We start from the raw sequence: 20700 nt of genomic DNA on the forward strand, positions 1-20700 counted from the left end.
TTGCAACCACATTCTGCTCACTCAGCAATTAGTTTCCTCTTGACCTCCATTTGTCCTTTTAATCAGAAGAGGAATAAAAAAAAATTAGAGTACAAATAGTTCTGTACAATAATATTCCATGCATCTCTCAATATTATTAAAACAACCCAGTGGACATAGTTATTTGTTGAAGCCATTATTTGCAGCTGGACCCAGGGCATTAATATATCTTTATATCTTTCACTAAAGCTTAAAAAGCAAATGCAAGTTTCTCTCATACACATTCAGTCTTACAACCTACTGTCATCCATTCCCACATTCTCATTGGTGCATAATTCACACAGCAAGTACCTGCCCCAGCACTGCACTCCTGATGCTAATGGCTGCCATTGCCTCATATTTTTTTCAGTTGCAGCATCCTTAGCTGAAAAGAAATCCCGTGAAACAAAGAATATACTCCTACAATGTTACGCAGTTTATAATATAACCCCAGCACAATACATGTGATCCTACATGCAGCCATCCAGACTCTCCTACTGTTTTTCCAAATAAACCCTATCCTTCCACAGGAAAACTTAACAACTATGCAACATGCAAATATATTTGTAACCGACAGGGATTCCCCCTTCCCCTCCCCCCACACATTTTATTCCTAGTCCAATCCTCCCCCTATCTAGTCCAACCCTAAAAAGAGCAGCCGCCTTATACCTTGACTTGATTCCTTGCAGACTATCTCAGCACGCAGGACAGCAATTATGACACCAGTGAAATTGACAGCATAAATAACGACAGAAAGCCTAAGAAACAAGCATTTCCTTCAACTGCTGCTATCTCCAACTCCACCATCTTCTTTCCCCTCCTACTCTTAACAATCACCAGCAGAGCCTGCTCCTGCCTACTCCTCTCTCCCCCCGCCTCCCTCCACGTGACTAACTTTCTCTCTCCAGCCTCTAAAACACTAACAAAAGGGGTGCGGGATGAAGCTGTTTTTCTGAGGTAGGCACAGCTGATGCAGGCAGGAAACTAGCTATTCCTTCCCTCAGTAGAAGAGGATGGTGCAGGATCCTAGCCACTCTCTAACAGCAAGAGCAACAAATGCATTAAATCGGATCCTGTTGCTTAGGAAAGGGTATGTATGCAGCTTGCTTTAGTCGCTGTCAGCCCAGCCCATGCAGGAAAACATGCTGCAGTAGAAAGCTTCCTCCATGCACCTTGACAAGTTTATTTCTCTCCCCTAACAAGCTAATCCAAATTTCATCACAGACAGTACATTTTAACATGTTTGAACTTAAAAATGCAGCAAATGCAAAAAACCTGCCTAATTATGTAATTGCACCAGTCTATTAGCTACAGATATCAGTGTAAATCAAGTAAATGGATCTTGCAATGAATTCTAAGGAGGTTAGCTATATAGTTACATGCACATTAACCTGATTTGCATGTACAGCTCAGCAGGGCTGCCTTAAGCCATTACAGCTGCTGAGAAAGTCTGTAGCACCTCAGTTCAATTCATTAACTAGCCCATTTCTAGCACTAGCTCACCTAAAGCCACATAGAAAGCAGGGAGAAACTCACAGCAGGCACCAAACTGCATACTATAGAGGAAAAAAATATTCCTTCTCACCTGGAGAAGCATTTGAAGTAGGAAGTTTTATTGCTGTTTCAATTGCTTTAGTGCAGAAGAGACTGTAAACAATGCAGGTAAATCTTTCCTTCAATGGAGTTGAAGGCTGCAAGTGACCAGCACCCAGATACCTTTTCCCTGCCCCAAACATACCCCTAAAGGCTCAGAAACTTCTTACAAAGTGTACTAAAGAGCAAATTTCACATTAAGGTTATCATGCACAAGCAATTTCCTTTGATAAAATAGTATTTAATGGCCCTGATTCACTGGAAGCAATGTGTTATCTGAAGGTTTTTAAATTACTGTCCTCTTCCTTATGCCTTTGTCAGCAAGGTCAAACAGCCTTACATCATCCTCTCCATATGCCTGTGCCCCTATGCAAGGAATCACAGCTCAATCTGCTCTTCTCCAAGCTGAATAGATGAAACCTGTAAAACAGTAATTTCTCAGGATTATTTTTCAGCCCCAGAACACTTTTGTGGTCCTTTTTCCAACATTCCCACATCTTTTGAAAAGTGATCATAAGATCTATGCAGCTGACTAGTACAAGAGCAATCCTCAATGGGTCTGATACTCTTCCTTCTCCTTCTTTACATTAGGGTACATGGGATCTGGCTGAGATGGAGTTAATTTTCCCCATAGCAGCCCTCATAGTGCTGTGCTTTGTATTGGTAGCTAGAAAGGGGGTGGTAACATACCAGTGTTTTGGCTAATGCTGAGCAGTGCTCACACACCATCAAGGCTTTGTGAGCATCTCCAACCTTTCCCCACCCTCTCACCACTAGGTCGGGAGTGGGCAAGATCTTGGGAGGGGGCATAGCCAGGACAGCTGATCCAAAGTGACCAATGGGATATTCCATACCATATGATGTCTGCTCAGATATAAAAACTAAGAGGAAGGGGGGGCATTTGTTATTTACAGCATTTGTCTTCTAGAGTAACTGCTATGCATCCTGAAGCCCTGCTTCCTGGTAAGTGGCCAAATATCACCTGCTGATGGGAAGTAGACAATAAAATATTTTGTTTTCCTTTGCTTCTGTGGACAACCTTTGCTATTGCTTTATTAAACTGCCTTTATCTTGACCCACAGGGTTATTTTCCATCTTATTTTCTCTCTTCCCCCCCTCCCCCCATTCTGCTGAGGAGGGAGTGACAGAGTGACTTGGCGGGCACCTGGGATCCAGCCAAGGTCAGCCCACCACAGGCCTACAGTTCTCAGCAGGTCAGGTGGGGAGGGGCATGCCTAACAGAAGAGGAGCAGTGTCCTGGTTTTGGCTGGGATAGAGTTAATTTTCTTTTCAGTAGCCAGTACAATGCTGTGTTTTTGAGTTAGTATGAGAATAATGTTGACAATAACACACTGATGTTTTTAGTTGTTGCTGGGTAATGTTCATACTAAGACAAGGACTTTTCAGTTTCTCAGGCCCTGCCAGCAAGAAGACTGGAGGGTCACAGAAAATTGGGAGGGGACACAGCCAGGACAGCTGACTCAAACTAGCCAAAGAGATATTCCATACCATATGACATCATGCTGAGTATATAAACTGGGGGAAGAAGAAGGAAGTGGGGGACATTTTGCATTATGGTGTTTGTGTTCCCAAGTAACCGTTACGCATGATGGAGCCCTGCTTTCCTGGGGATGGCTGAACACCTGCCTGCCCATGGGAAGTAGTGAATGAATTCCTTGTTTTGCTTTGCTTGTGCACGTGGCTTTTGCCTTACCTATTAAACTGTCTTTATCTCAACCCACAACCTTTCTCACTTTTACTCTTCCAATTCTCTCACCCATCCTACTGTGGGGGGAGTGAGTGAGCAGCTGTGTGGTGCTTGGTTGCTGGCCAGGGTTAAACCACAACAGGATCCCTCCATCAGCTGGGCTCACATTCAGTCTGCCCAGTAGTTGTCCCTGGATCCTAGTCTCCCCAGTTGCTGGCACCTGGATGTACAAGTCCCCAAGGACACAGTGACGTTCCAGTGGCTGGTACAGACTGTCACATTGCGCACACACACACACAGCTGGCCAGGACTTTCCAGGTCCATATAACTGCCCCCCTGCCATGCTCTCATCTCTAGAGATATACAAGCAGTCTCACACCTCAAATTGGATGGAGCTACCCCAATCCCCAATGCCCTGTGTTCTCACCCTTAGAGACACAAAGGCATTTTCACGCCCAGAGCTGGCCCTTAGAGACCCATTCACTCCCTTACTCCCAGGCTTATTCACCTATTCACCAGCCAGTCCGGCTTGGTCTTTGCTCCAAAGCCTGACCTCCTTTGTGGGTGTATATATGAGCTTTTATTGGGTAACTTCACAAAAACAAAATTTATTTCTTTTAAGTTTTAACAGTCAGAAGAACTATTTTGTGTACTGAGCTGTCACATTAAGAAGGGAGGGTTCCTCAAACCCTTTATATTTGATCATATTTTATCATACACAGGACTGGTTACAAGTTTCTCGCTTCTAATGTAAATTAGTACGCATCCCCAGATAGCACTACTGAAATTTTTCACTAACTACAGATGCTCCCCAAGTGGGGTTTTGCCCTCTTTCAGGCGGGCTATTTGAGTTGGAGGTCACAGTCTCCCACTACCACAATTACTTTTGTCCTACTTTCAACTAAGTTTCTGTTGATGTATGGGGGTTGTCACACCTTATCAGCTTGTCTTCTCTTTTAGCTAGAACTTCCTCGCTTGAATGCTTCTTTCTTAGACAATGGTGTTCTTTTCACCGTCTGTTCTTTGTCACTCATCCTTCCCAAGGCTGACTCCCTTGATTAGAAGTCCCTTCATTTGTAACAACTTTAGAGTGGGTCAGCTTGACCTAACTTTGTGCACAGATGTGTTTTGCATATAGTTAAACACTAAATTAGTGTGGTAATTTGGGAGTTTAGACAACAGTGTCTGTGTGTCCCCCCCCTCCGCCCCCCCCCCTTTGGACTTATTTCAGTCCAGGACCAACCAGTACATTTTCTTTACATTTAGGTGGAGCTTGAGTGACTCTAGTCATACAGATTGTTGTCACTGATTGGTATCACGTGCCCAGTGAAGTGTGGTAGTACCTTGGAGGCAGGTAACTTTGGGATGGAGGTGTGCGTTGGTATTACAATGAGTTTATTTCATCTGAGGAAAGTAATTTCGCCACAATGGTTGGCTCAGCCATGGACATCTCATAGATTCTTCATGCGACAACTGCTATGCATCTTATCAGCTATGTGGTGCCATCAAGTTCCCATTGCTGCAGGGAGACCAACAGAGCCTGGCCGCAGTGTCTCCACTCCGCTGCACCCTCCTTTACTCCTATCAGCATGTGCTGAAGTGGCAGGATGTGTTGCTTAGGGAGCCATTGTGATATAGATTCCGTGCATGCCAACCACCCTGAAATGGATAACTGTCTTTTACACCCAAAAGCTTTCTGTAATACTACGCTTCTATTAGGTCACAGTTTTCTCTAATCCCCCCCCCTCCCCCCCAAGTAATTTTCCCACATGAGCATAAAATAACTTAATTCACTGTGGAGTGGCTGGAAGACAACGGACATATTATGAGCAATCCAGACCGAATAACTTGGTTGTAATAACAGGCCGCAGCCCTAAGAAGCTGCAGGTGTTGTGAAGGACATGTGCAAGGCCAAGGGAGATGGGGAGGCTGTGTATTCACAGGGAGATAAGAGAATTGGATGGAAAGATGAGAAAAAACAGGATGCCTGCACAAGGGGGGAGCAGCGTGTGGGCACCACACCGGGACCAATCATAAGGGAGGTGGAAGCATGTGAACGAGTGGTTTTAACCTATCACCTTTTACATAACAAAGCCTGCGTAGCATGTTTATCTTTTGCTGAGAGTATAAATTGCTCTAAGTCTTTCAATAAAGTGGCACTAACTTGATCACATTGGTTGTATAAGTTGTGTCCGAGCCTTCTGCGTCAACAATTCACACTGATTCACAATTTTTTCCCTATGACAATCTTGTTGCTTTATAAAATAGTTACTTGATTTCCGACAGTTTGGGCTGTTTTTATCCAGAACAGTGTCAAACATGATGGGTAGTTTACTAGAGCCATTAAATTCAGAGATGGTACCTTGCATTTGGTATACCCATCTAGGCTTGTTCATGTTCTCCAGGTACATAAGGGAATACCTTGTTTTGCCTTGCCCTCTACTTCTACTTTGGCCATCTATCTACATATGTTTAATTTCAATAAGTTGATGTGTTGGCTATGTCCTAACTGGCTGTAGTTGCTGGAACCAGCAGGATGGTTTTAGAGTTGTTCATAACAGGTATTGTTAACGTCTTTGTTAGGTTATGTGATTAAAAGTTCTTCTCCATAAACATAAAGGATCAGAAGAACAATGTCAGGTGGAGGAACCCAAAAAACCTAATCAGGGCAAATAGAGCACCCTGACCCAGCTCCTCCCAGGGCTACTAAAGGAGAGCCATCAGCCTGTTGTCCAGGTGTGTCACCCACCAGAGGAGTACAGAGGATAGGCTTTCCCCATAGCACCTTACATACATGGAGTTTGCTGCCTTCCAGGGGTATGGGACTCATGGGATCCAGGGGAAGAGTATTTTGGGATTGCACAAGATCTATAATGGGATGTTTAGAAGAAGGACCAAAGTCAGGGAAAGGGAGGGATTGAGGTGATTTGGGGAGGAACAAATGTGGGAAAACAGAGGGAGAAGGGGATAAAAGGAATCAGTCATGTGTAAATGGGTGGCTTATCGGTATGGTTCTCTGGCCATGCTCTGCTCCTGATCAGTGCAGTCTGTCCTGTTGTGCTGGTTTTGGCTGGGATAGAGTTAATTTTCTTCATAGTAGCTAGTATGGGGCTATGTTTTGGATCTGTGCTGAAAACAGTGTTGATAATACAGGGATATTTTAGTTATTGCTGAGCAGTGCTTACACAGTGACAAGGCCTTTTCAGCTTCTCACTCCACCCCACCAGTGAGTAGGCTGGGGTGCTCAAGAAGTTGGGAAGGGACACAGCTGGGACAGCTGACTCCAACTGACCAAAGGGATATGCCATACGATATGACTGTGACGGATACACTCGACCCCTTAACCAAACTAGCAGTAGTTTGGTACAGGCTCCAAAGGAGGTAAAGGCCTGAGCCATAGCTGGGCCAAGAACTCTTCTAGTTCCAATCTGTACTCTGAAAACTCACAAAGGAACAGAGTGACACAGTGAGAATCAATGCATATGAGCTTGGAACACCGATTATATGATTAACACGTGAATAGCGGGTAGCTTTTCCAAGATTCATTTATAAAGGAATGAAGTTGTGGGTACAAGGAGTCTCGTGCATACTATTAAAGGAAAAATTCACACAGATGTGGGTACCACTAGGCTTGCTTTAAGCATAACTCAGAGTTGGGCCACCACCTCAGTGAGTGGAAGGGAACAAAGGGATACAGCACAGCTTATATACACTTATCAAATCATTAGTTAATGTCCAAAGTTTTCAGAAGTTTCCTTTGGTCTTGTCAGTTCTGTGAATCCATCATCTGACCCTGTCCCAGTTGATTCATCTATTCGGTTCCAGTGTCTGCCTCGGTTCCAAGGTCCTCCTCGGATCATGATCTTCTTTCTGCTAGCTTTAACTCACACAATCCTTCAAGCACACTTAGTCTTTGAACAAGCAATTCCTATTCACATATACTGATTTTTTTCTAAAAACACCTGTGTTTCTGAGAGCACCTGTGCACACAAATTGATCATCTATTGTTTTTCTATTCTCCCACTGATTAACTTGACTAAGTTTTCAACCAGCCTTGGATTAGGGCTATACAAGGGCTGAGGCCTGGTTCTGCCATTTAGTAGCTTCAGCACTTTAAATTTCTTAATTCAAAATACATTTTCTTTAACACATACCTTTCCCGTTGCATGTAATTTGACTACAAGCCAACCACTTTATTCCATAAATATGACAGCCTAAGTGAGCCTTCTTTGAGCTCTCCCTGCTAGGCAGCATGGCTGCGTGGCAGCATTCTCCCCTTGAGCTGGGATGCCTCTCAAGATTGCTCCTTGAGGCAGAGAGACCTTTTAGCAACAGCAGATCTTTGGTAAGCAACTGATATTGCTCATAACCTTGTAGTATGGTGACTTTGAATTGTGCCCTTGTAACTTTGATTTTTGTCTTGGTAATTTTGAATAATTGTTCAAATGGTTGTGCCATACAGTAACAGAGTGAACTTTGCCAATGAACTTTGTTAAGTCGCGCTTTTGCAACATCATATTAAAAACACTTTTTCTAACACCTTTTACAGCAGTTCTTTAAGCAATCTAAAACACCCATTCACAACAATGACATCATGCTCAGCAATAAAAAGTTGGGGGAAGAAGAAGGAAGGGTGGAACATTCAGAGTGATGGTGTTTTTCTTCCTAAGTAACCGTTATGCATGATGGAGCCCTGGTTTCCTGGGGATGGCTGAACACCTGCCTGCCCATGGAAAGTAGTGAATGAATTCCTTGTTTTGCTTTGCTTACATGCGCAGCTTTTGCTTTACCTATTAATCTGTCTTTATCTCAACCCATGAGTTTTCTAACTTTTATGATTCTCTCCCCCATCCCAATGTGGGGGGAGTGAGCAAGCAGCTACATGGTGCTTAGTTGCCAGCTGGGGTTAAACCACAACAGCGGGACAGATACTGGAGAGACCAGAGGGTCTGAGAGTTGGCTACTGGAGGGACCAGGAGGTCTAAGACAGCTACTGGAGAGACTAAGGGATCTGGGAACTGATTACTGGAAAGGCCATAGGTCTGGACCTGCTAGCAGAGAGAGATTGTATATGTGTATATGTGTATCTGTATGTGAGGTATCTGGGACAGCAAGGGATCCAGGGGCCAGCCACCGATGAATTATTCTACAAGGAATTAAGGGATATCTCTTGATCAAGCAGGTGCTGATCTCCTCTCTCTGGTGACCAGCGATAGGACACGAAGAAATGGAATGAAGCTGTGTCAGGGGAAGTTCAGAATGGACATTAGGGAAAGGTCCTTCACTGGGAGCGTGGTCAGTCACTGGAACAGGTTTCCCAGGGAAGTGGTCATGGCACCAAGCCTGTCAAAATTCAAGGAGTGTCTGGATGATGATCTTAGTCACATGGTTTAATTTTAGGTAGTCCTGCAAGGAGTAGGGAGTTGGACTCGATTGTTATGGGTCCCATCCAACTTGAGGTATTCTGTGATTCTATGATTCTACTGGATAGACTGAGCATCTAAGGACAGTTACTGGAGGTCGTGTGTGCGTGTGTGTGTGCGTGTGTGTGTGCACGCCGGGTGGGTGGGGTGTCAGTGCCAGCAACTGGAGTGGGACTGTGGCCTTGGGGACTTGTATGTTCAGGTACCAGCAACTAGGGAACCTGGCATCCAGGGGCAGACTGAGTGTCTGAGCCCAGTTGCTGGAGGGATCCACCTTGTATATATGTATATATATTCTCACTAGTGGACTTCCATCCCAGTCAGCCAGAGAGGGGAACAGGATGAGGCCTTTAGTGCTGTTTTTGCTTCTGAGTGCTGTGGTTTTTTGTTTTTGTTGATCTATGTAGTCAACTCTGTGTATGTACATATATATTCATATGTATTGTGTATATGAATGCCTATAAGGAATATGTTGTCAGCCTTGCTACTGGCTGGACATGGCAACATGGAGCTGCAAGAACCTTGCCTCTATTGAGCTACTGGATTCAGCAACTACTAACAGTCTTTCTTCTGGTTTGTGATATGGAAGTTATTTTCAAACACAAAATGACTAGATTCTTGCTTAAAAAGGTTTGGCTTTGTTGCACAGTGCCTTAGGAGTCTTAGCCTTTTTTATTGCTAAGGGACTTCTATATGCAACTCTGTAGCCTGTTTTCCGCTCAGCTCTGTAACTTTTCACCCAAAGTGCTGTGGCAGTAGTTTTCATGTTGTTTGTTCTCTTGGTGTTTGTTAGGTTATGTGATAAAATCTCATCTGCACACCCATAAAGGAGCACAGAGAGGCAATGGCAGTGGAGGAGCAGGGCAGGGGGGAGAGGAAACCCAAATAATACTCTGCCCCAGCTCCTTTCAGGCCCATCACAGGACCCATCAGCAATCAAAGCCCCATCTCCAAAAGCCTAGAGGAGCAGGGAAACCCAAAGGCAGGTGGGGAGGGAACCCAAATTACAGGCTCAGAGGAAGGGACATCCCGTCTGGGCCCCTCCCAGAGCTCTCCCAGGAGAGCCTCGTCCCCATGGTGTAGGTGTGACACCCATCAAGATGAGTCAAAGGGATCAGCTTTAAGACTGAAGGGGGGGTTACTGCCTAGGGGTATGGGACACATTATGGGATGGAGGAGAGCATTTCAGGATTGCGCAAGACTTATTATGGGAAGCTTAGGGGAGGAACCAAAGGTGGGGAAAAGGATAGATCTAGGTGATTAGGGGAGGAACAAGCATGGGAAAATAGAGGGGTAAGGGGATAAAGAGAGTCCGTCGTGTATAGTTTGCTGGTCAGTACACTTGTCTGGCCTTGCTCTGCACCTAGTCAGTGCAGTCTTCCCTGTCTTCTTCTTATGTTAATTTCTAACTCTTCCTGGATGAGGGACTCTATTCTGTGTGCATGTGTGTGTATGGGGATCTGAGTGCCAGCAACTGGAGTGGAGCCTAGGGTCACAGGGTCTCATGTGTCTGTGGTGTCAGCAACTTGAAGCGAGTGTGTGAGTATGTTATCGCTAGTGAAGATCAAGCTGGACTAGCCAGCCAGTAGGTGAAGTAGCCTGGAAGCCAGGTGTGTGTGTCTCTAAGGGCAAGACCACAGGGATGTTGGCTACTGGATGGACAGGGGAGTCCTGGACAGCTGTGTATGTATGTGTATGAGCAAGATGGTCTGTACCGCCAACTGGAGTGGAACAGTGGTCTCTGGTGCTCGTATGCCCAGGTGCCAGCAAAAGAGAAGCCTGGGATCCAGGGGTAACTACTGGGCAGACTGTGTGGGAGCCTATCTACTGGAGGGATCCACATTGTACGTAAGTGTATATATTCTCACTAATGGACCTCCATCCTGCTCAGCCAGACAGGGGAGCAGGATGAGTTTGTTGATACTGTATGCATTTGTATGTGCCTGTTTGTGTTGATTTCTGTGGCTTGCCATGTATATTTGTATATATGTGGTGTATACATGTCCTTTATGTGCATGTGCCTACTGGGAATACATCTTCGGCTTCTCTACTGGTTGGACCTGAGGGCATGGAGCTGCTCTCTCAGGCTGCTGGATTTGGCCCTATTCACTTATAGCAGGGGTCCTCAAACTTTTTTAAAAGGGGGCCGGCATGTGGATTAAGTGGCAGGAAGTCATCTGCAGCTGCTTGGTTTCCCCCCCCAACCCCCGGCGGGGGGGCGGGGTGTGTCTGTAAATACCGGGGGCTGGATTGAGGACCTGATTTGAAGAATCAGTCAGTAATATGCAGGCGAGTGGAGGTTATCTTTATTCGGCTGCGCTGGGTGCATGGGGGATTGCTCCACCAAAGTCATGCACACTGAGGGGACCTTTCAGTCCCCTCTTTATACAAGCTACTCATACCTATTCATTAGTTTTCCAAGAAATTGTTTACATATTCATTACAGTTCTGAGAATTCATTTACATATCTCGTGCCTGTGCAATGTCCTTGAGGAGTTGTTTCTACGCAGATTCTATTCCTTAGCGGCCATGTTTAAAGTCTTCATCTTCGCCACGTTGCATGTACAACAGGAATCTAAGACCAAATATCCCTTCTAAAGATAACCAACCCAAGGACTTAGCAGTCTGTACATCCGTCATGTGGCAATAAGGGTCCTTGGACATTTCCCGACTTTTAACTAAACATAGGTGCGTCATCCTTTACATAAGTGGTACAGCATTCACTATTCATTCCCCCCTTTTCTAACAGCTATTGTAAATTCTTTTACAAATACAGAAAATCATCATATCTTATGATCATTCTTCAACAGCACCAAACAAAACATTGAAGTAATATACATATTAATATTCCTAAAACTATTATAAGTATTATAACAAAAGCATGCTTTAACCATTCTAAATTAGGTCACCACGAAGTCAGTTTGTTCCATATAGCTTCAAAACTTCATGAGAAATTGTCTTCAGTAATTTCATGCAAAATCTGAACCTTGTTCCATATCTTATGGATGTCTGTTTCAGTTTGATTACTTTGGTCTATGTATACACAACAACTTTGGTTTATTATCATGCATACTCCCCCTTCCTTTAAGGTAATTAAGTCTAGGGCCATTCTGTTTTGAATTACCACCTTACTCAAAGATTTTACTTCCTGGTTCAATCGGCTGATTGCGTCTGTCATTAAATTAAACATTTGTTCAATTTCTGCAGACATATTTACCACAGTCTTTTCTAATTCACTAACTCCTAACCACGGAATAAACCACCTAACAAAACTGTGGTATCCAGTATGTCTCACAACAATGGGATTTTCACTTCTCTTAACACATCTCCAGACATTATGATAGATTCCTGAAGGTGGACACGTTTGGTTATAAATTCGATCTTGGGTGGTTAAGTATCCTATGGTACACATACCTGACCATCCTGGGGGAAACTGTTTCCTGCTAAATCCATCCCCACATAACCACCAATATCTTTGGGGAAGTTTGCAAGGTCCATGTGTTGCAGTTAAATTTGTTCCTAAGAATCTCCCTGCTTTATACCAGCCATAAGCCCAATTAGCATCTTGTCCTGATTGATTGTGACTTTGTAATCGGGTATTATTACAAAAATTTATTACTGTTATGTTTCCAATTTGATCCACATTCCAATTTCTTACATAGACGGTAGTCTTATTTATCCAATAATCATTCCATCCATCAGATTGGGAACAAGTGTTTTGCCCTGGGTTTCCAGGACATGTTCCTCCTGTCTTGTTTGAGCTTTCCAATGACAGTTATTATCACTTTTCATAACTACTGTGGTGGTTAGGTTTAATATTTGTAAATCAAATCTGGGACCCAACTTATATGTTTTATTATCAAATAGGCAATATCCTCCACCATCGTTTGGCTTTTTCCAAAAGTTCTGCCAGGTAGGCCATTTGTTATTGAGATAATTCCAGTTTTGAGAGGCCACTCCATACAGGGGTGTTATCAAGCCTCCTTTACGAAGAGAGGTACATATCCAGCATTCCTTAGCTTTCGTAGCATTAACAATTATTTGCAATGTTTGAAGACAGGTATTGTTTACCCATGTTTCAGTTTCTAATATCTCTACAACAGTTACAATTAAGATCAGAATAACTTTACACAAATGTCCCTGATCCTTTTTGACAGTCCATTGTGTCTCCGGAGATTTCTTTACGATCTAAAGAACCGTAGTTTCATGGGTCCTGTCGGGGTAACGGCCCATGATTTCTCAGGAGCCTTCTTAATCCGAGAATAGTGAATCCAGGCTGGTTGTTCTCTTATCTTGATGGCGGTGAAGGTCGTCAGCAGCACCTGATAGGGTCCTTACCACTTTTCTTCCAAATGTTTCCCTGAAAAAGTCTTTATATACACATAGTCACCAGATTTAAAGGAATGGAATGGTTGATCCAACCCTCTGGCCCTTGTTCCTAATATTTATTTATAACTTTTAATTATCCCTGGAGGGCCTTCACATATTCACACAAATATCCCTCTCCCAACTGTCTTAGATCTTCTCCAGCAAATTGTAACTGGTATAGTCTCCCGTATATTTCGAAAGGGTTTAAATTTTCCTTTGTTCTTGGCTTAGTTCGAATTCTTAATAATGCTAAAGGGAGAGATTGTGGCCAAGTTAGATTTGTTTCTTGCCCTGTTTTTGCTATTTGTTGTTTAATTAAACGGTTCGTTTTTTCCACTTGCCCACTTGCTTGAGGCCTATAAGGAGTATGTAATTGCCAATCTATTCCCAATACCGTTCTCACTTGTTGTATTATTTTGGCACAAAAGTGTGAGCCTCTATCAGAAGAGATTGTTGCTGGTACCCCAAAGCGGGGGATAATCTCATTCAACAATCCCTTCATTACCTCTCTTGCTTTATTTGTTTGACAAGGGAAAGTTTCTGGCCAACCTGAAAATGTATCAGTCATAACTAATAAATATCGGTACCCCCCTTTTCTTGGGAGTTCGGAAAAATCAACTTGCCACTGTTGTCCTGGATAATTTCCTCTACTAATGTTCCCTAGTTTTATTCTATTTGCTACATTGGGATTATTACATAAACATACTTCACATTGCTGAGTCTCCTGCTTTATTACAGTAAAAAAGTTTCGCCCTATCAATTTCTGATTTAGACTTTTATATAAAGTATCAGCTCCCCAATGAGTCTTATTAATAATAGGGCTGTGGTCCATATTAAATTGGATGGTACCACTATATGACCATCTGTCAAATAAGCCCACATTTTTCCTAGTCCCTAGTTCACCAGAACTCCTTGATGGTTCTTCAGCATAGGGCAATCTTGCTTCCAGTGCCCACTTTCCCTACAATATGCACAGTGATCCGATCCCATAGGAGAGGGATTCACTCTTTCACTTCTGCCTGACATTCCTCCTCTGTCTTTGCCTCTCTCTTCTACCAGTTTAGCACGACCCAGCTCTTCTTCTCTTACCTTCTGTACACGTTCCCTGTTCCTTTTTTAGCAACTTTTCTACATCATGATTATCTAGTAACAATCAACTCGAACCTTTATCTAGTCCTATTAGATAATCCTGATAAGTGTTTCTCAACGAACTTTCAAACATCTAAATTTCCCCATCAAAGATTCACCTTTATTCTCCTCAGACCCCCACCCACGCAGCCTGCCCTAAAGGGGCCGTTACCGGTCCTGTTGTACTGCAAATGCTGCAGCAATTGGGGTAACATTTTCAGGTCCTTCTGCTCAATTGTCAGCAATAGCAACCCCCTCCTCCTCACCATCAGAAGGATTGGAGCAGGAGATGCTCTTCCTGCTCTGCAGGTTACACAAGCCTGCCTCTGCAACAGCACTTCTGTTTTAACTCTTTCTTACCCTGAATGCAAATCTGCTACTTGTTGCTTTAAGTCTGTGTTCTTACCTATGGTGCCTTTGCAGGCAAACCGAAAACATCCTGCCATGCGCCCAGCATGACTCGGCCGCACCTGAGAGCAGGTATGGGGGTTTGTACAAACTCACCCCAATACTTTAACACTTGCACAGGGTCTTTGATTCTCCACCCCTCCACCACCCCCCACCCCCCCCCTTCTTCAGGTCTTACATACATTAGTACAAGTTTTTATCTTACAACGTGTTTCATTCTGGTTGCTCCACAGAAGGAACCACAATCTGAGCTCTCTATTTTTTTTTTCTTACACAAAAATTTCAACAAGAACATCTTTCTAGTTTAGCTCTCAATTTTTCCCTATCCTTTCTAGAGCCATAATCTAAAATCAGGTGGTGTTAATCCCACACTCCTGTCAAACAAACATATCTGCACACATTACTTCATACCATTTTTCCTCTCGCCTCAAGAATACCATTTCCTGTAATAAAACATTATAATTCAGTGTCCCATTTAAGGGCCATTTCTCTCCCTCCCCTAACTTATACAGGGGCCACTACTGATTGCAGTACTTAATCAAAGTCCTCTTGATATAGAGAAATAGTGTGAAATGGGGACAATGGACATTGATCGTGATTGTATATGTCTGCTCAAGGAATGTGGGTATGGCGACTGGTCATGGGTGTGGTGTATGGTCACATAGTCACACAGCTTTGAGGAGACACCTACCCTTCTTCCTCTGACAAAGGGGCTATTTATAAAAAGGATGAGAAAAGGATGAGAGACATTCCAATGTTTTCTAGAGGAAGGGAGTGCTAAGTCTCCTTGCTGGAGAAGATCAGATGGTCACAAGGACATGAATCACCTACAAACCTGCAAGACCACTACATTCCAGTCAAAGGACTGATAAGCTAATTAAACATACGAAGGGAGAGTAAGCAGGTTTAGGTAACGAATATGTATAGGCGTTAATTGAATATTAATTTGTTTTATTGTATAAATGTGAGATGGTTGGTCACTTCGGGCATGCACGCTTGTGGAGGAGCGATCCCCCGTGCATCTGCGCACAATAAACATACCTACTTTATAACTTTCGAGTTCTGGAGTCTAATTCCGTACGTCATTTTGGCGAGCCAGGCAGGAGGATTTCTGCTCGGCTGAGGGACCAGCTGAGGGACCAGCTGCGGAGCGGACGCTCCTAGGCGCGCCCCGGGAGATTTCCTCGGAGGAGCCTCCTCTTCTCAGCTGTTCACCCGGGAGCAGAAGAGAAACCCCTGGATCCACGGATAAAACGGTATGTGTAGAAACGGGGCGGCTGGTGAGACGCACGGAGACGTCCAGCGCGCAGCGTAGTCCCCAGGAGGAAAGGTACCTTGGGAGGGGGTTTGCTGACCAAGGGGTGGCCGCTAGCGATCTTGAGGGCAGATCGAGCAAACCCGAGGTTACTGCCATTCCTAAAAGCCCAGAGGCCTCGTGACGGAAAGCGGGGGGCGGGACGGAATAAGGTGGAATCTCACAGTAACAAGAGGGACGTCATAGCAAAAGTAAAAGGGAAACTTTTGCGTAGGAAAAAAAAAAAAAAAAAAAAAAAAGATGGAAAAGAAAAAAGGGGGAAGCAAAAAACTTCCTTTAGGTTGTCTTAAGAATTGGGGAATTCCTAGAATGTAACAACTGAAATAGCGCTCTGTGTCTTGTTTGTTCTATGTGTTGTCTTGTTACATGTTCAAAACTTGGAGTTATGAAATGTATGTTTGTAAGAAACTATGGACTAGGGTATTGTTTATTAAGATTTATGTTAAGCCCAATGTAAAGATTAGGCAACAAAAGATAAGATAACCGCCAGGTGTCCAGGATGCTGCTTGTGAAAGATAAGATAACCGCCAGGTGTCCAGGATGCCGCTTGTGCATATGAATGAAGGGTCAACACCTCCACTACTTCATGAACACGAAAGTAAAAAAAGTATAAAAAGGGACTGTTTGAACTGCTCAGTACGGCAGTTGGCGAAGCGCAGACTCCCCTGCCGTCCAGCGCTGTCTTTGCTCGTATTCTACTTGCTGTAATTAATAAAAATTTTAATTGGATTATGATCTATTGTGGTCTCAATTTATATCAATTCTGGTGCCGTGACTCGGATAAGGAACGGTGGGCTTTGGTCCTCCGGGGAGGCGCCCCGTGACATTTCGCGGCCCCGCGACCAACAGCTTGCTCCAACCTTACCGACGAACCTAAATTCTAGAATAATGAGCAAAGGAGAAACCGGTAAAATCCCATAAAATTCTGTGCATGGGAGTCCGGACGAAGACGCAGGACGCGTAAGTATATTGCGAATTTGTTCGCGGGTTTGCCGTTCGGGCGGGATTGGGTTTCCTGGGATATAACGAGTGAGAGGTTCGATATACTGAACCAAGCGAGTGCGGACTGTTAAGTACTGCGTTTCCCATCTCCCGCGAGGGACTGGGCCAGGAACAAGGGGAGCGAGTGAGTGTATGTTTGTGGATATACCAGAAGATGGGGGCGAAGGGCAGCAAGCCTTCGACTCCCATGGGAAGGGTACCCATTGTACCTAAGAATACCCCTCTGGCATATATCTTAGACAATTGGAGATATTTCCCTGGAACTCTAGGGAAAGATAAGCAGAAGATGATAGAATATTGTACTAAGATATGGGGAGGGAAGAAGATTTCTAAAAATGTCTTTTGGCCAGTCTATGGGTCAGAAGAAGATTGGGTAAGACAGCAATTAAACCTCTGGGTTAATAATAAAAACCCCCTTAACCCGGAGGAGAGTCGATATGCGGAAGTGTGGCTAGAAAAGACCGGGAGCTAGACTTTACCCACTGAATGAAATAAAAACTAAACAAAAGAAAAAGCAGGAAGAGTTAGACGAAACCCTTCTAACCCCCCCTCCTTACATTCCTCCTCCTGCTCCCGCAGAGGTCCCCAGAGCGTCCACTCCCCCACCAGAGTCGGAACAAGGGTCTCCCCCTCTTCCTAGACGCGTAACTAGAAGTCAAAAAGGGGCAGCTCAGATATACCCCCTAAGGGAAATACCCATGGGGGGACCTCAACCTGTGATCGGATATATTTCCGTACCCCTAAACTCGGCTGAACTACGAGATTTTAAAAGAACCGAGTTGGGAAACTTAATTGAGGACCCACTCGGAGTGGCAGAAAGATTAAATCAATTTTTGGGACCAAACCTTTATACTTGGGATGAGATGCAATCTATCCTTGGTCAATTATTTACTACCGAGGAAAGAGATATGACTAGACGAGCAGGAATGAGACTGTGGGATGCTCAGCATGCCTAGGGACCCCAAGCAGATATTAAATGGCCACTTCAAAAACCTAATTGGGATAATCAGGATCCAGTGCATAGAACTCATATGCAGGACCTGAGAACTATAGTAATTCAGGGGATTAGGGAAGCAGTACCCCGTGGCCAGAATATCAATAAAGCATTTAATGAAATGCAAAAGAAAGATGAAAGCCCTACTGAGTGGCTGGAACGACTGAGGAAAGCCCTTCAGCTGTACTCTGGGGTAAATCCAGACGACCCTTTAAGGCAAGCGCTCCTCAAAACTCAGTTTGTGGCAAAATCATGGGAAGATATCAGAAAGAAGATTGAAAAGTTAGAAGACTGGCAGAATAGAGGGTTGGATGAATTATTGAGGGAAGCTCAGAAAGTCTACGTAAGGCGGGAAGAAGAGAGCAGCAAGCGACAAGTAAAAATGATGGTAGCAGCGGTCAGAGAGAATCACAAAGGGCGGACTGGTGAACACAGATCTGCTGAAAAGAAACAAGGGAACGTAGTAGTAAAGAAGGAACAGGGATGTTGTTTTTACTGTGGAAAGAAGGGACATATAAAGAAGAATTGCAGAGAAAGGATCAGGGATGAGGAAATATTGAAAACGGAATAGGAGAGTCAGGGGCTCTATATCTTAGGGGACTGGAGTCATCATGAGCCCTTGATAAAATTAAAAATAGGTCCCCATAAACAAGAGTTCACCTTTTTAGTAGACACTGGGGCTGAAAAATCGACTATTAAGCAAATACCTGAGGGATGTAAAGTTTCCCCTAAAAAAGTACAAGTAATTGGGGCAAAAGGAGAACCCTTTAAAGTAAGCAAAATCAAAAATGTGGTATTCGAAACTGAAAATAAATTTGGAATGGGTGAACTCTTGCTCGTCCCTGAAGCAGAATTTAATCTGTTAGGACGAGATTTAATTGTTGAATTGCAATTAGAAATTAAAGTAAAAAATCAAGAACTAACGGTGTCTGCTTATCCTTTGACCGTGGATGATCAAAAAGAAATTAACCCCGATGTCTGGTACTCTCCGGACACAATTAGTAGACTGGAAATCCCACCGATTAAAATCCAAATTTCCGAACCCCACATACCTGTGAGGGTAAGGCACCAAGATAACCCTGAATGACAGAGACTTTATTTTATTATTTTGCCACATTACCTTTTGGTATAAAGTGTGTATTGTTGTTTATATTTGCTATAATTATTTCTTTTTTTATCTATTATATATGGAAGAGTAAGAAGTGTAATTGCTAAGCTCATGCAGCCACACAATATTGAATATAGAAAATATGCTGATGTGAATGATATATGCATTTTGGATATACGAATTAGGTGTAATAATTTGAACTGCAATTGTTATCCATTTGCTTGTTTCAGGTGTAAGGTATGCCAGGATAAATGGTGGACACACTGTGAATTCGGATACCCTCCGACAGGAGTTTGCACACAGTGTTGGAAAAATCCAAAGAACTCTCACTGAGTGGAGACTAAAACAATTAGAGTCTAAACAAGAAATTATTCGGGAATCCCAAGAGTGGTGGGAAATTTTTGCTAAAGTAATAAACCCTCAATATTATTGTTACCACTCCACCGAACCAGTCCCCTTTGTAGCTGAAATTTTAGTTATAAAGTGCAGGAGGGAAGTACTAACCGTGTCTTGCTTGGCCCCATTAATTAAAGCTGCGAAGTGGGAAGCCTATGTAAACAGGCAGAAAGCCCGAAACAGCTATTCTCCTGAAGAATTCCCTTGCTGCCGAGAAGATGGTACACCCCGTGGCTCGAAGCAACCGAGTCGACGGGCGAGGCAGAGGAGAAACAAACCGTGGAGAAAAGAGCCAGAAAAATGGGATGCAAAAGCAGCCATGGCCGAACTTCCCCAGGACTGGTAAGAATATACTTAAATTGGCAAAATTAACAAACACCCTTTTTCCTGGTATACCATTAATTGTGCTATTGATAATAACCCAAGCAAAAGGGGGAAACCCACATGAACCATTTAAGTGGGAACTAATATCTTGGGAAGGAACGAAAACAATAGCCACTTTTAGCAACCCAGGGCCACCTGAATTCGTAGTGAAACTTTGTGATTTAGTACCAATACCTTGTGAAAAAGGACCTCCATTTTATTTATGCCCGGCCTCTGGACAGCCTTACTGTAATTATCCCGGACACTATTATTGTGGTTATTGGGGATGTGAGACAATAGCCTCGGGCTGGACAGTAAAGGCTCCTGATAAATATATAAAAGCAACCTGGACTCCTAACGGATGTGTACCTGAACAAACGGGTGTAGATCTTACAGGTCTGCTTGACGTGGATTATGTAGCTCCACGTAACAAGAAAGTCTGTACCCACATCAAATTTCAAGTATTGCATCCCCTAGAAGACGAGTGGTTAGTAGGACGAACATGGGGAATATGTGTCTATGCAGGAATTCCTAAAGATTGGGGAGGGCACTTTCTCATAAGAAAAATTAAAATACCATACGATTCACTCCCTGTTGGGCCGAATAAAGTATTGAATTCACCCACTTTCCCTAAGAAAAAGATTGTCCCCACAAGTGTTACAACCACTCGTCCAAACTCCCTATCAGTAACAGATAGAACAACTAATGACACGGTGACTGAGTCCTCTTTAGTTAAGGATTCAGGAGTGTCAGAATCTAAAGACCCCTTATGGGATTTAATGCAAGCCTCTTATCGTACCCTTAATGAAAGCAAACCAAATTTAACTAAGGAATGCTGGTTATGTTACAATGTTAGACCACCATATTTTGAGGCAA

The 20700-nt window shown here is 43.6% G+C and overlaps 1 protein-coding gene across 3 annotated transcripts in view; it reads right to left on the reverse strand.

The window, feature by feature from the left end:
- LOC119140857 (amyloid-beta A4 precursor protein-binding family A member 1-like) overlaps positions 1-829 on the reverse strand; it is a 142142-nt gene extending 141313 nt beyond the window's left edge. For all 3 annotated transcript variants that reach the window (XM_037372491.1, XM_037372492.1, XM_037372489.1), the window contains exon 1: positions 688-829. The gene's annotated coding sequence lies outside the window, so the exon portion shown is untranslated. The remainder of the gene's footprint in view (positions 1-687) is intronic.
- Between the last annotated feature and the right edge of the window lie 19871 nt (positions 830-20700).

This window comes from Falco rusticolus, chromosome W (assembly GCF_015220075.1).
Source record: "Falco rusticolus isolate bFalRus1 chromosome W, bFalRus1.pri, whole genome shotgun sequence".
Classification (NCBI taxonomy): domain Eukaryota; kingdom Metazoa; phylum Chordata; class Aves; order Falconiformes; family Falconidae; genus Falco; species Falco rusticolus.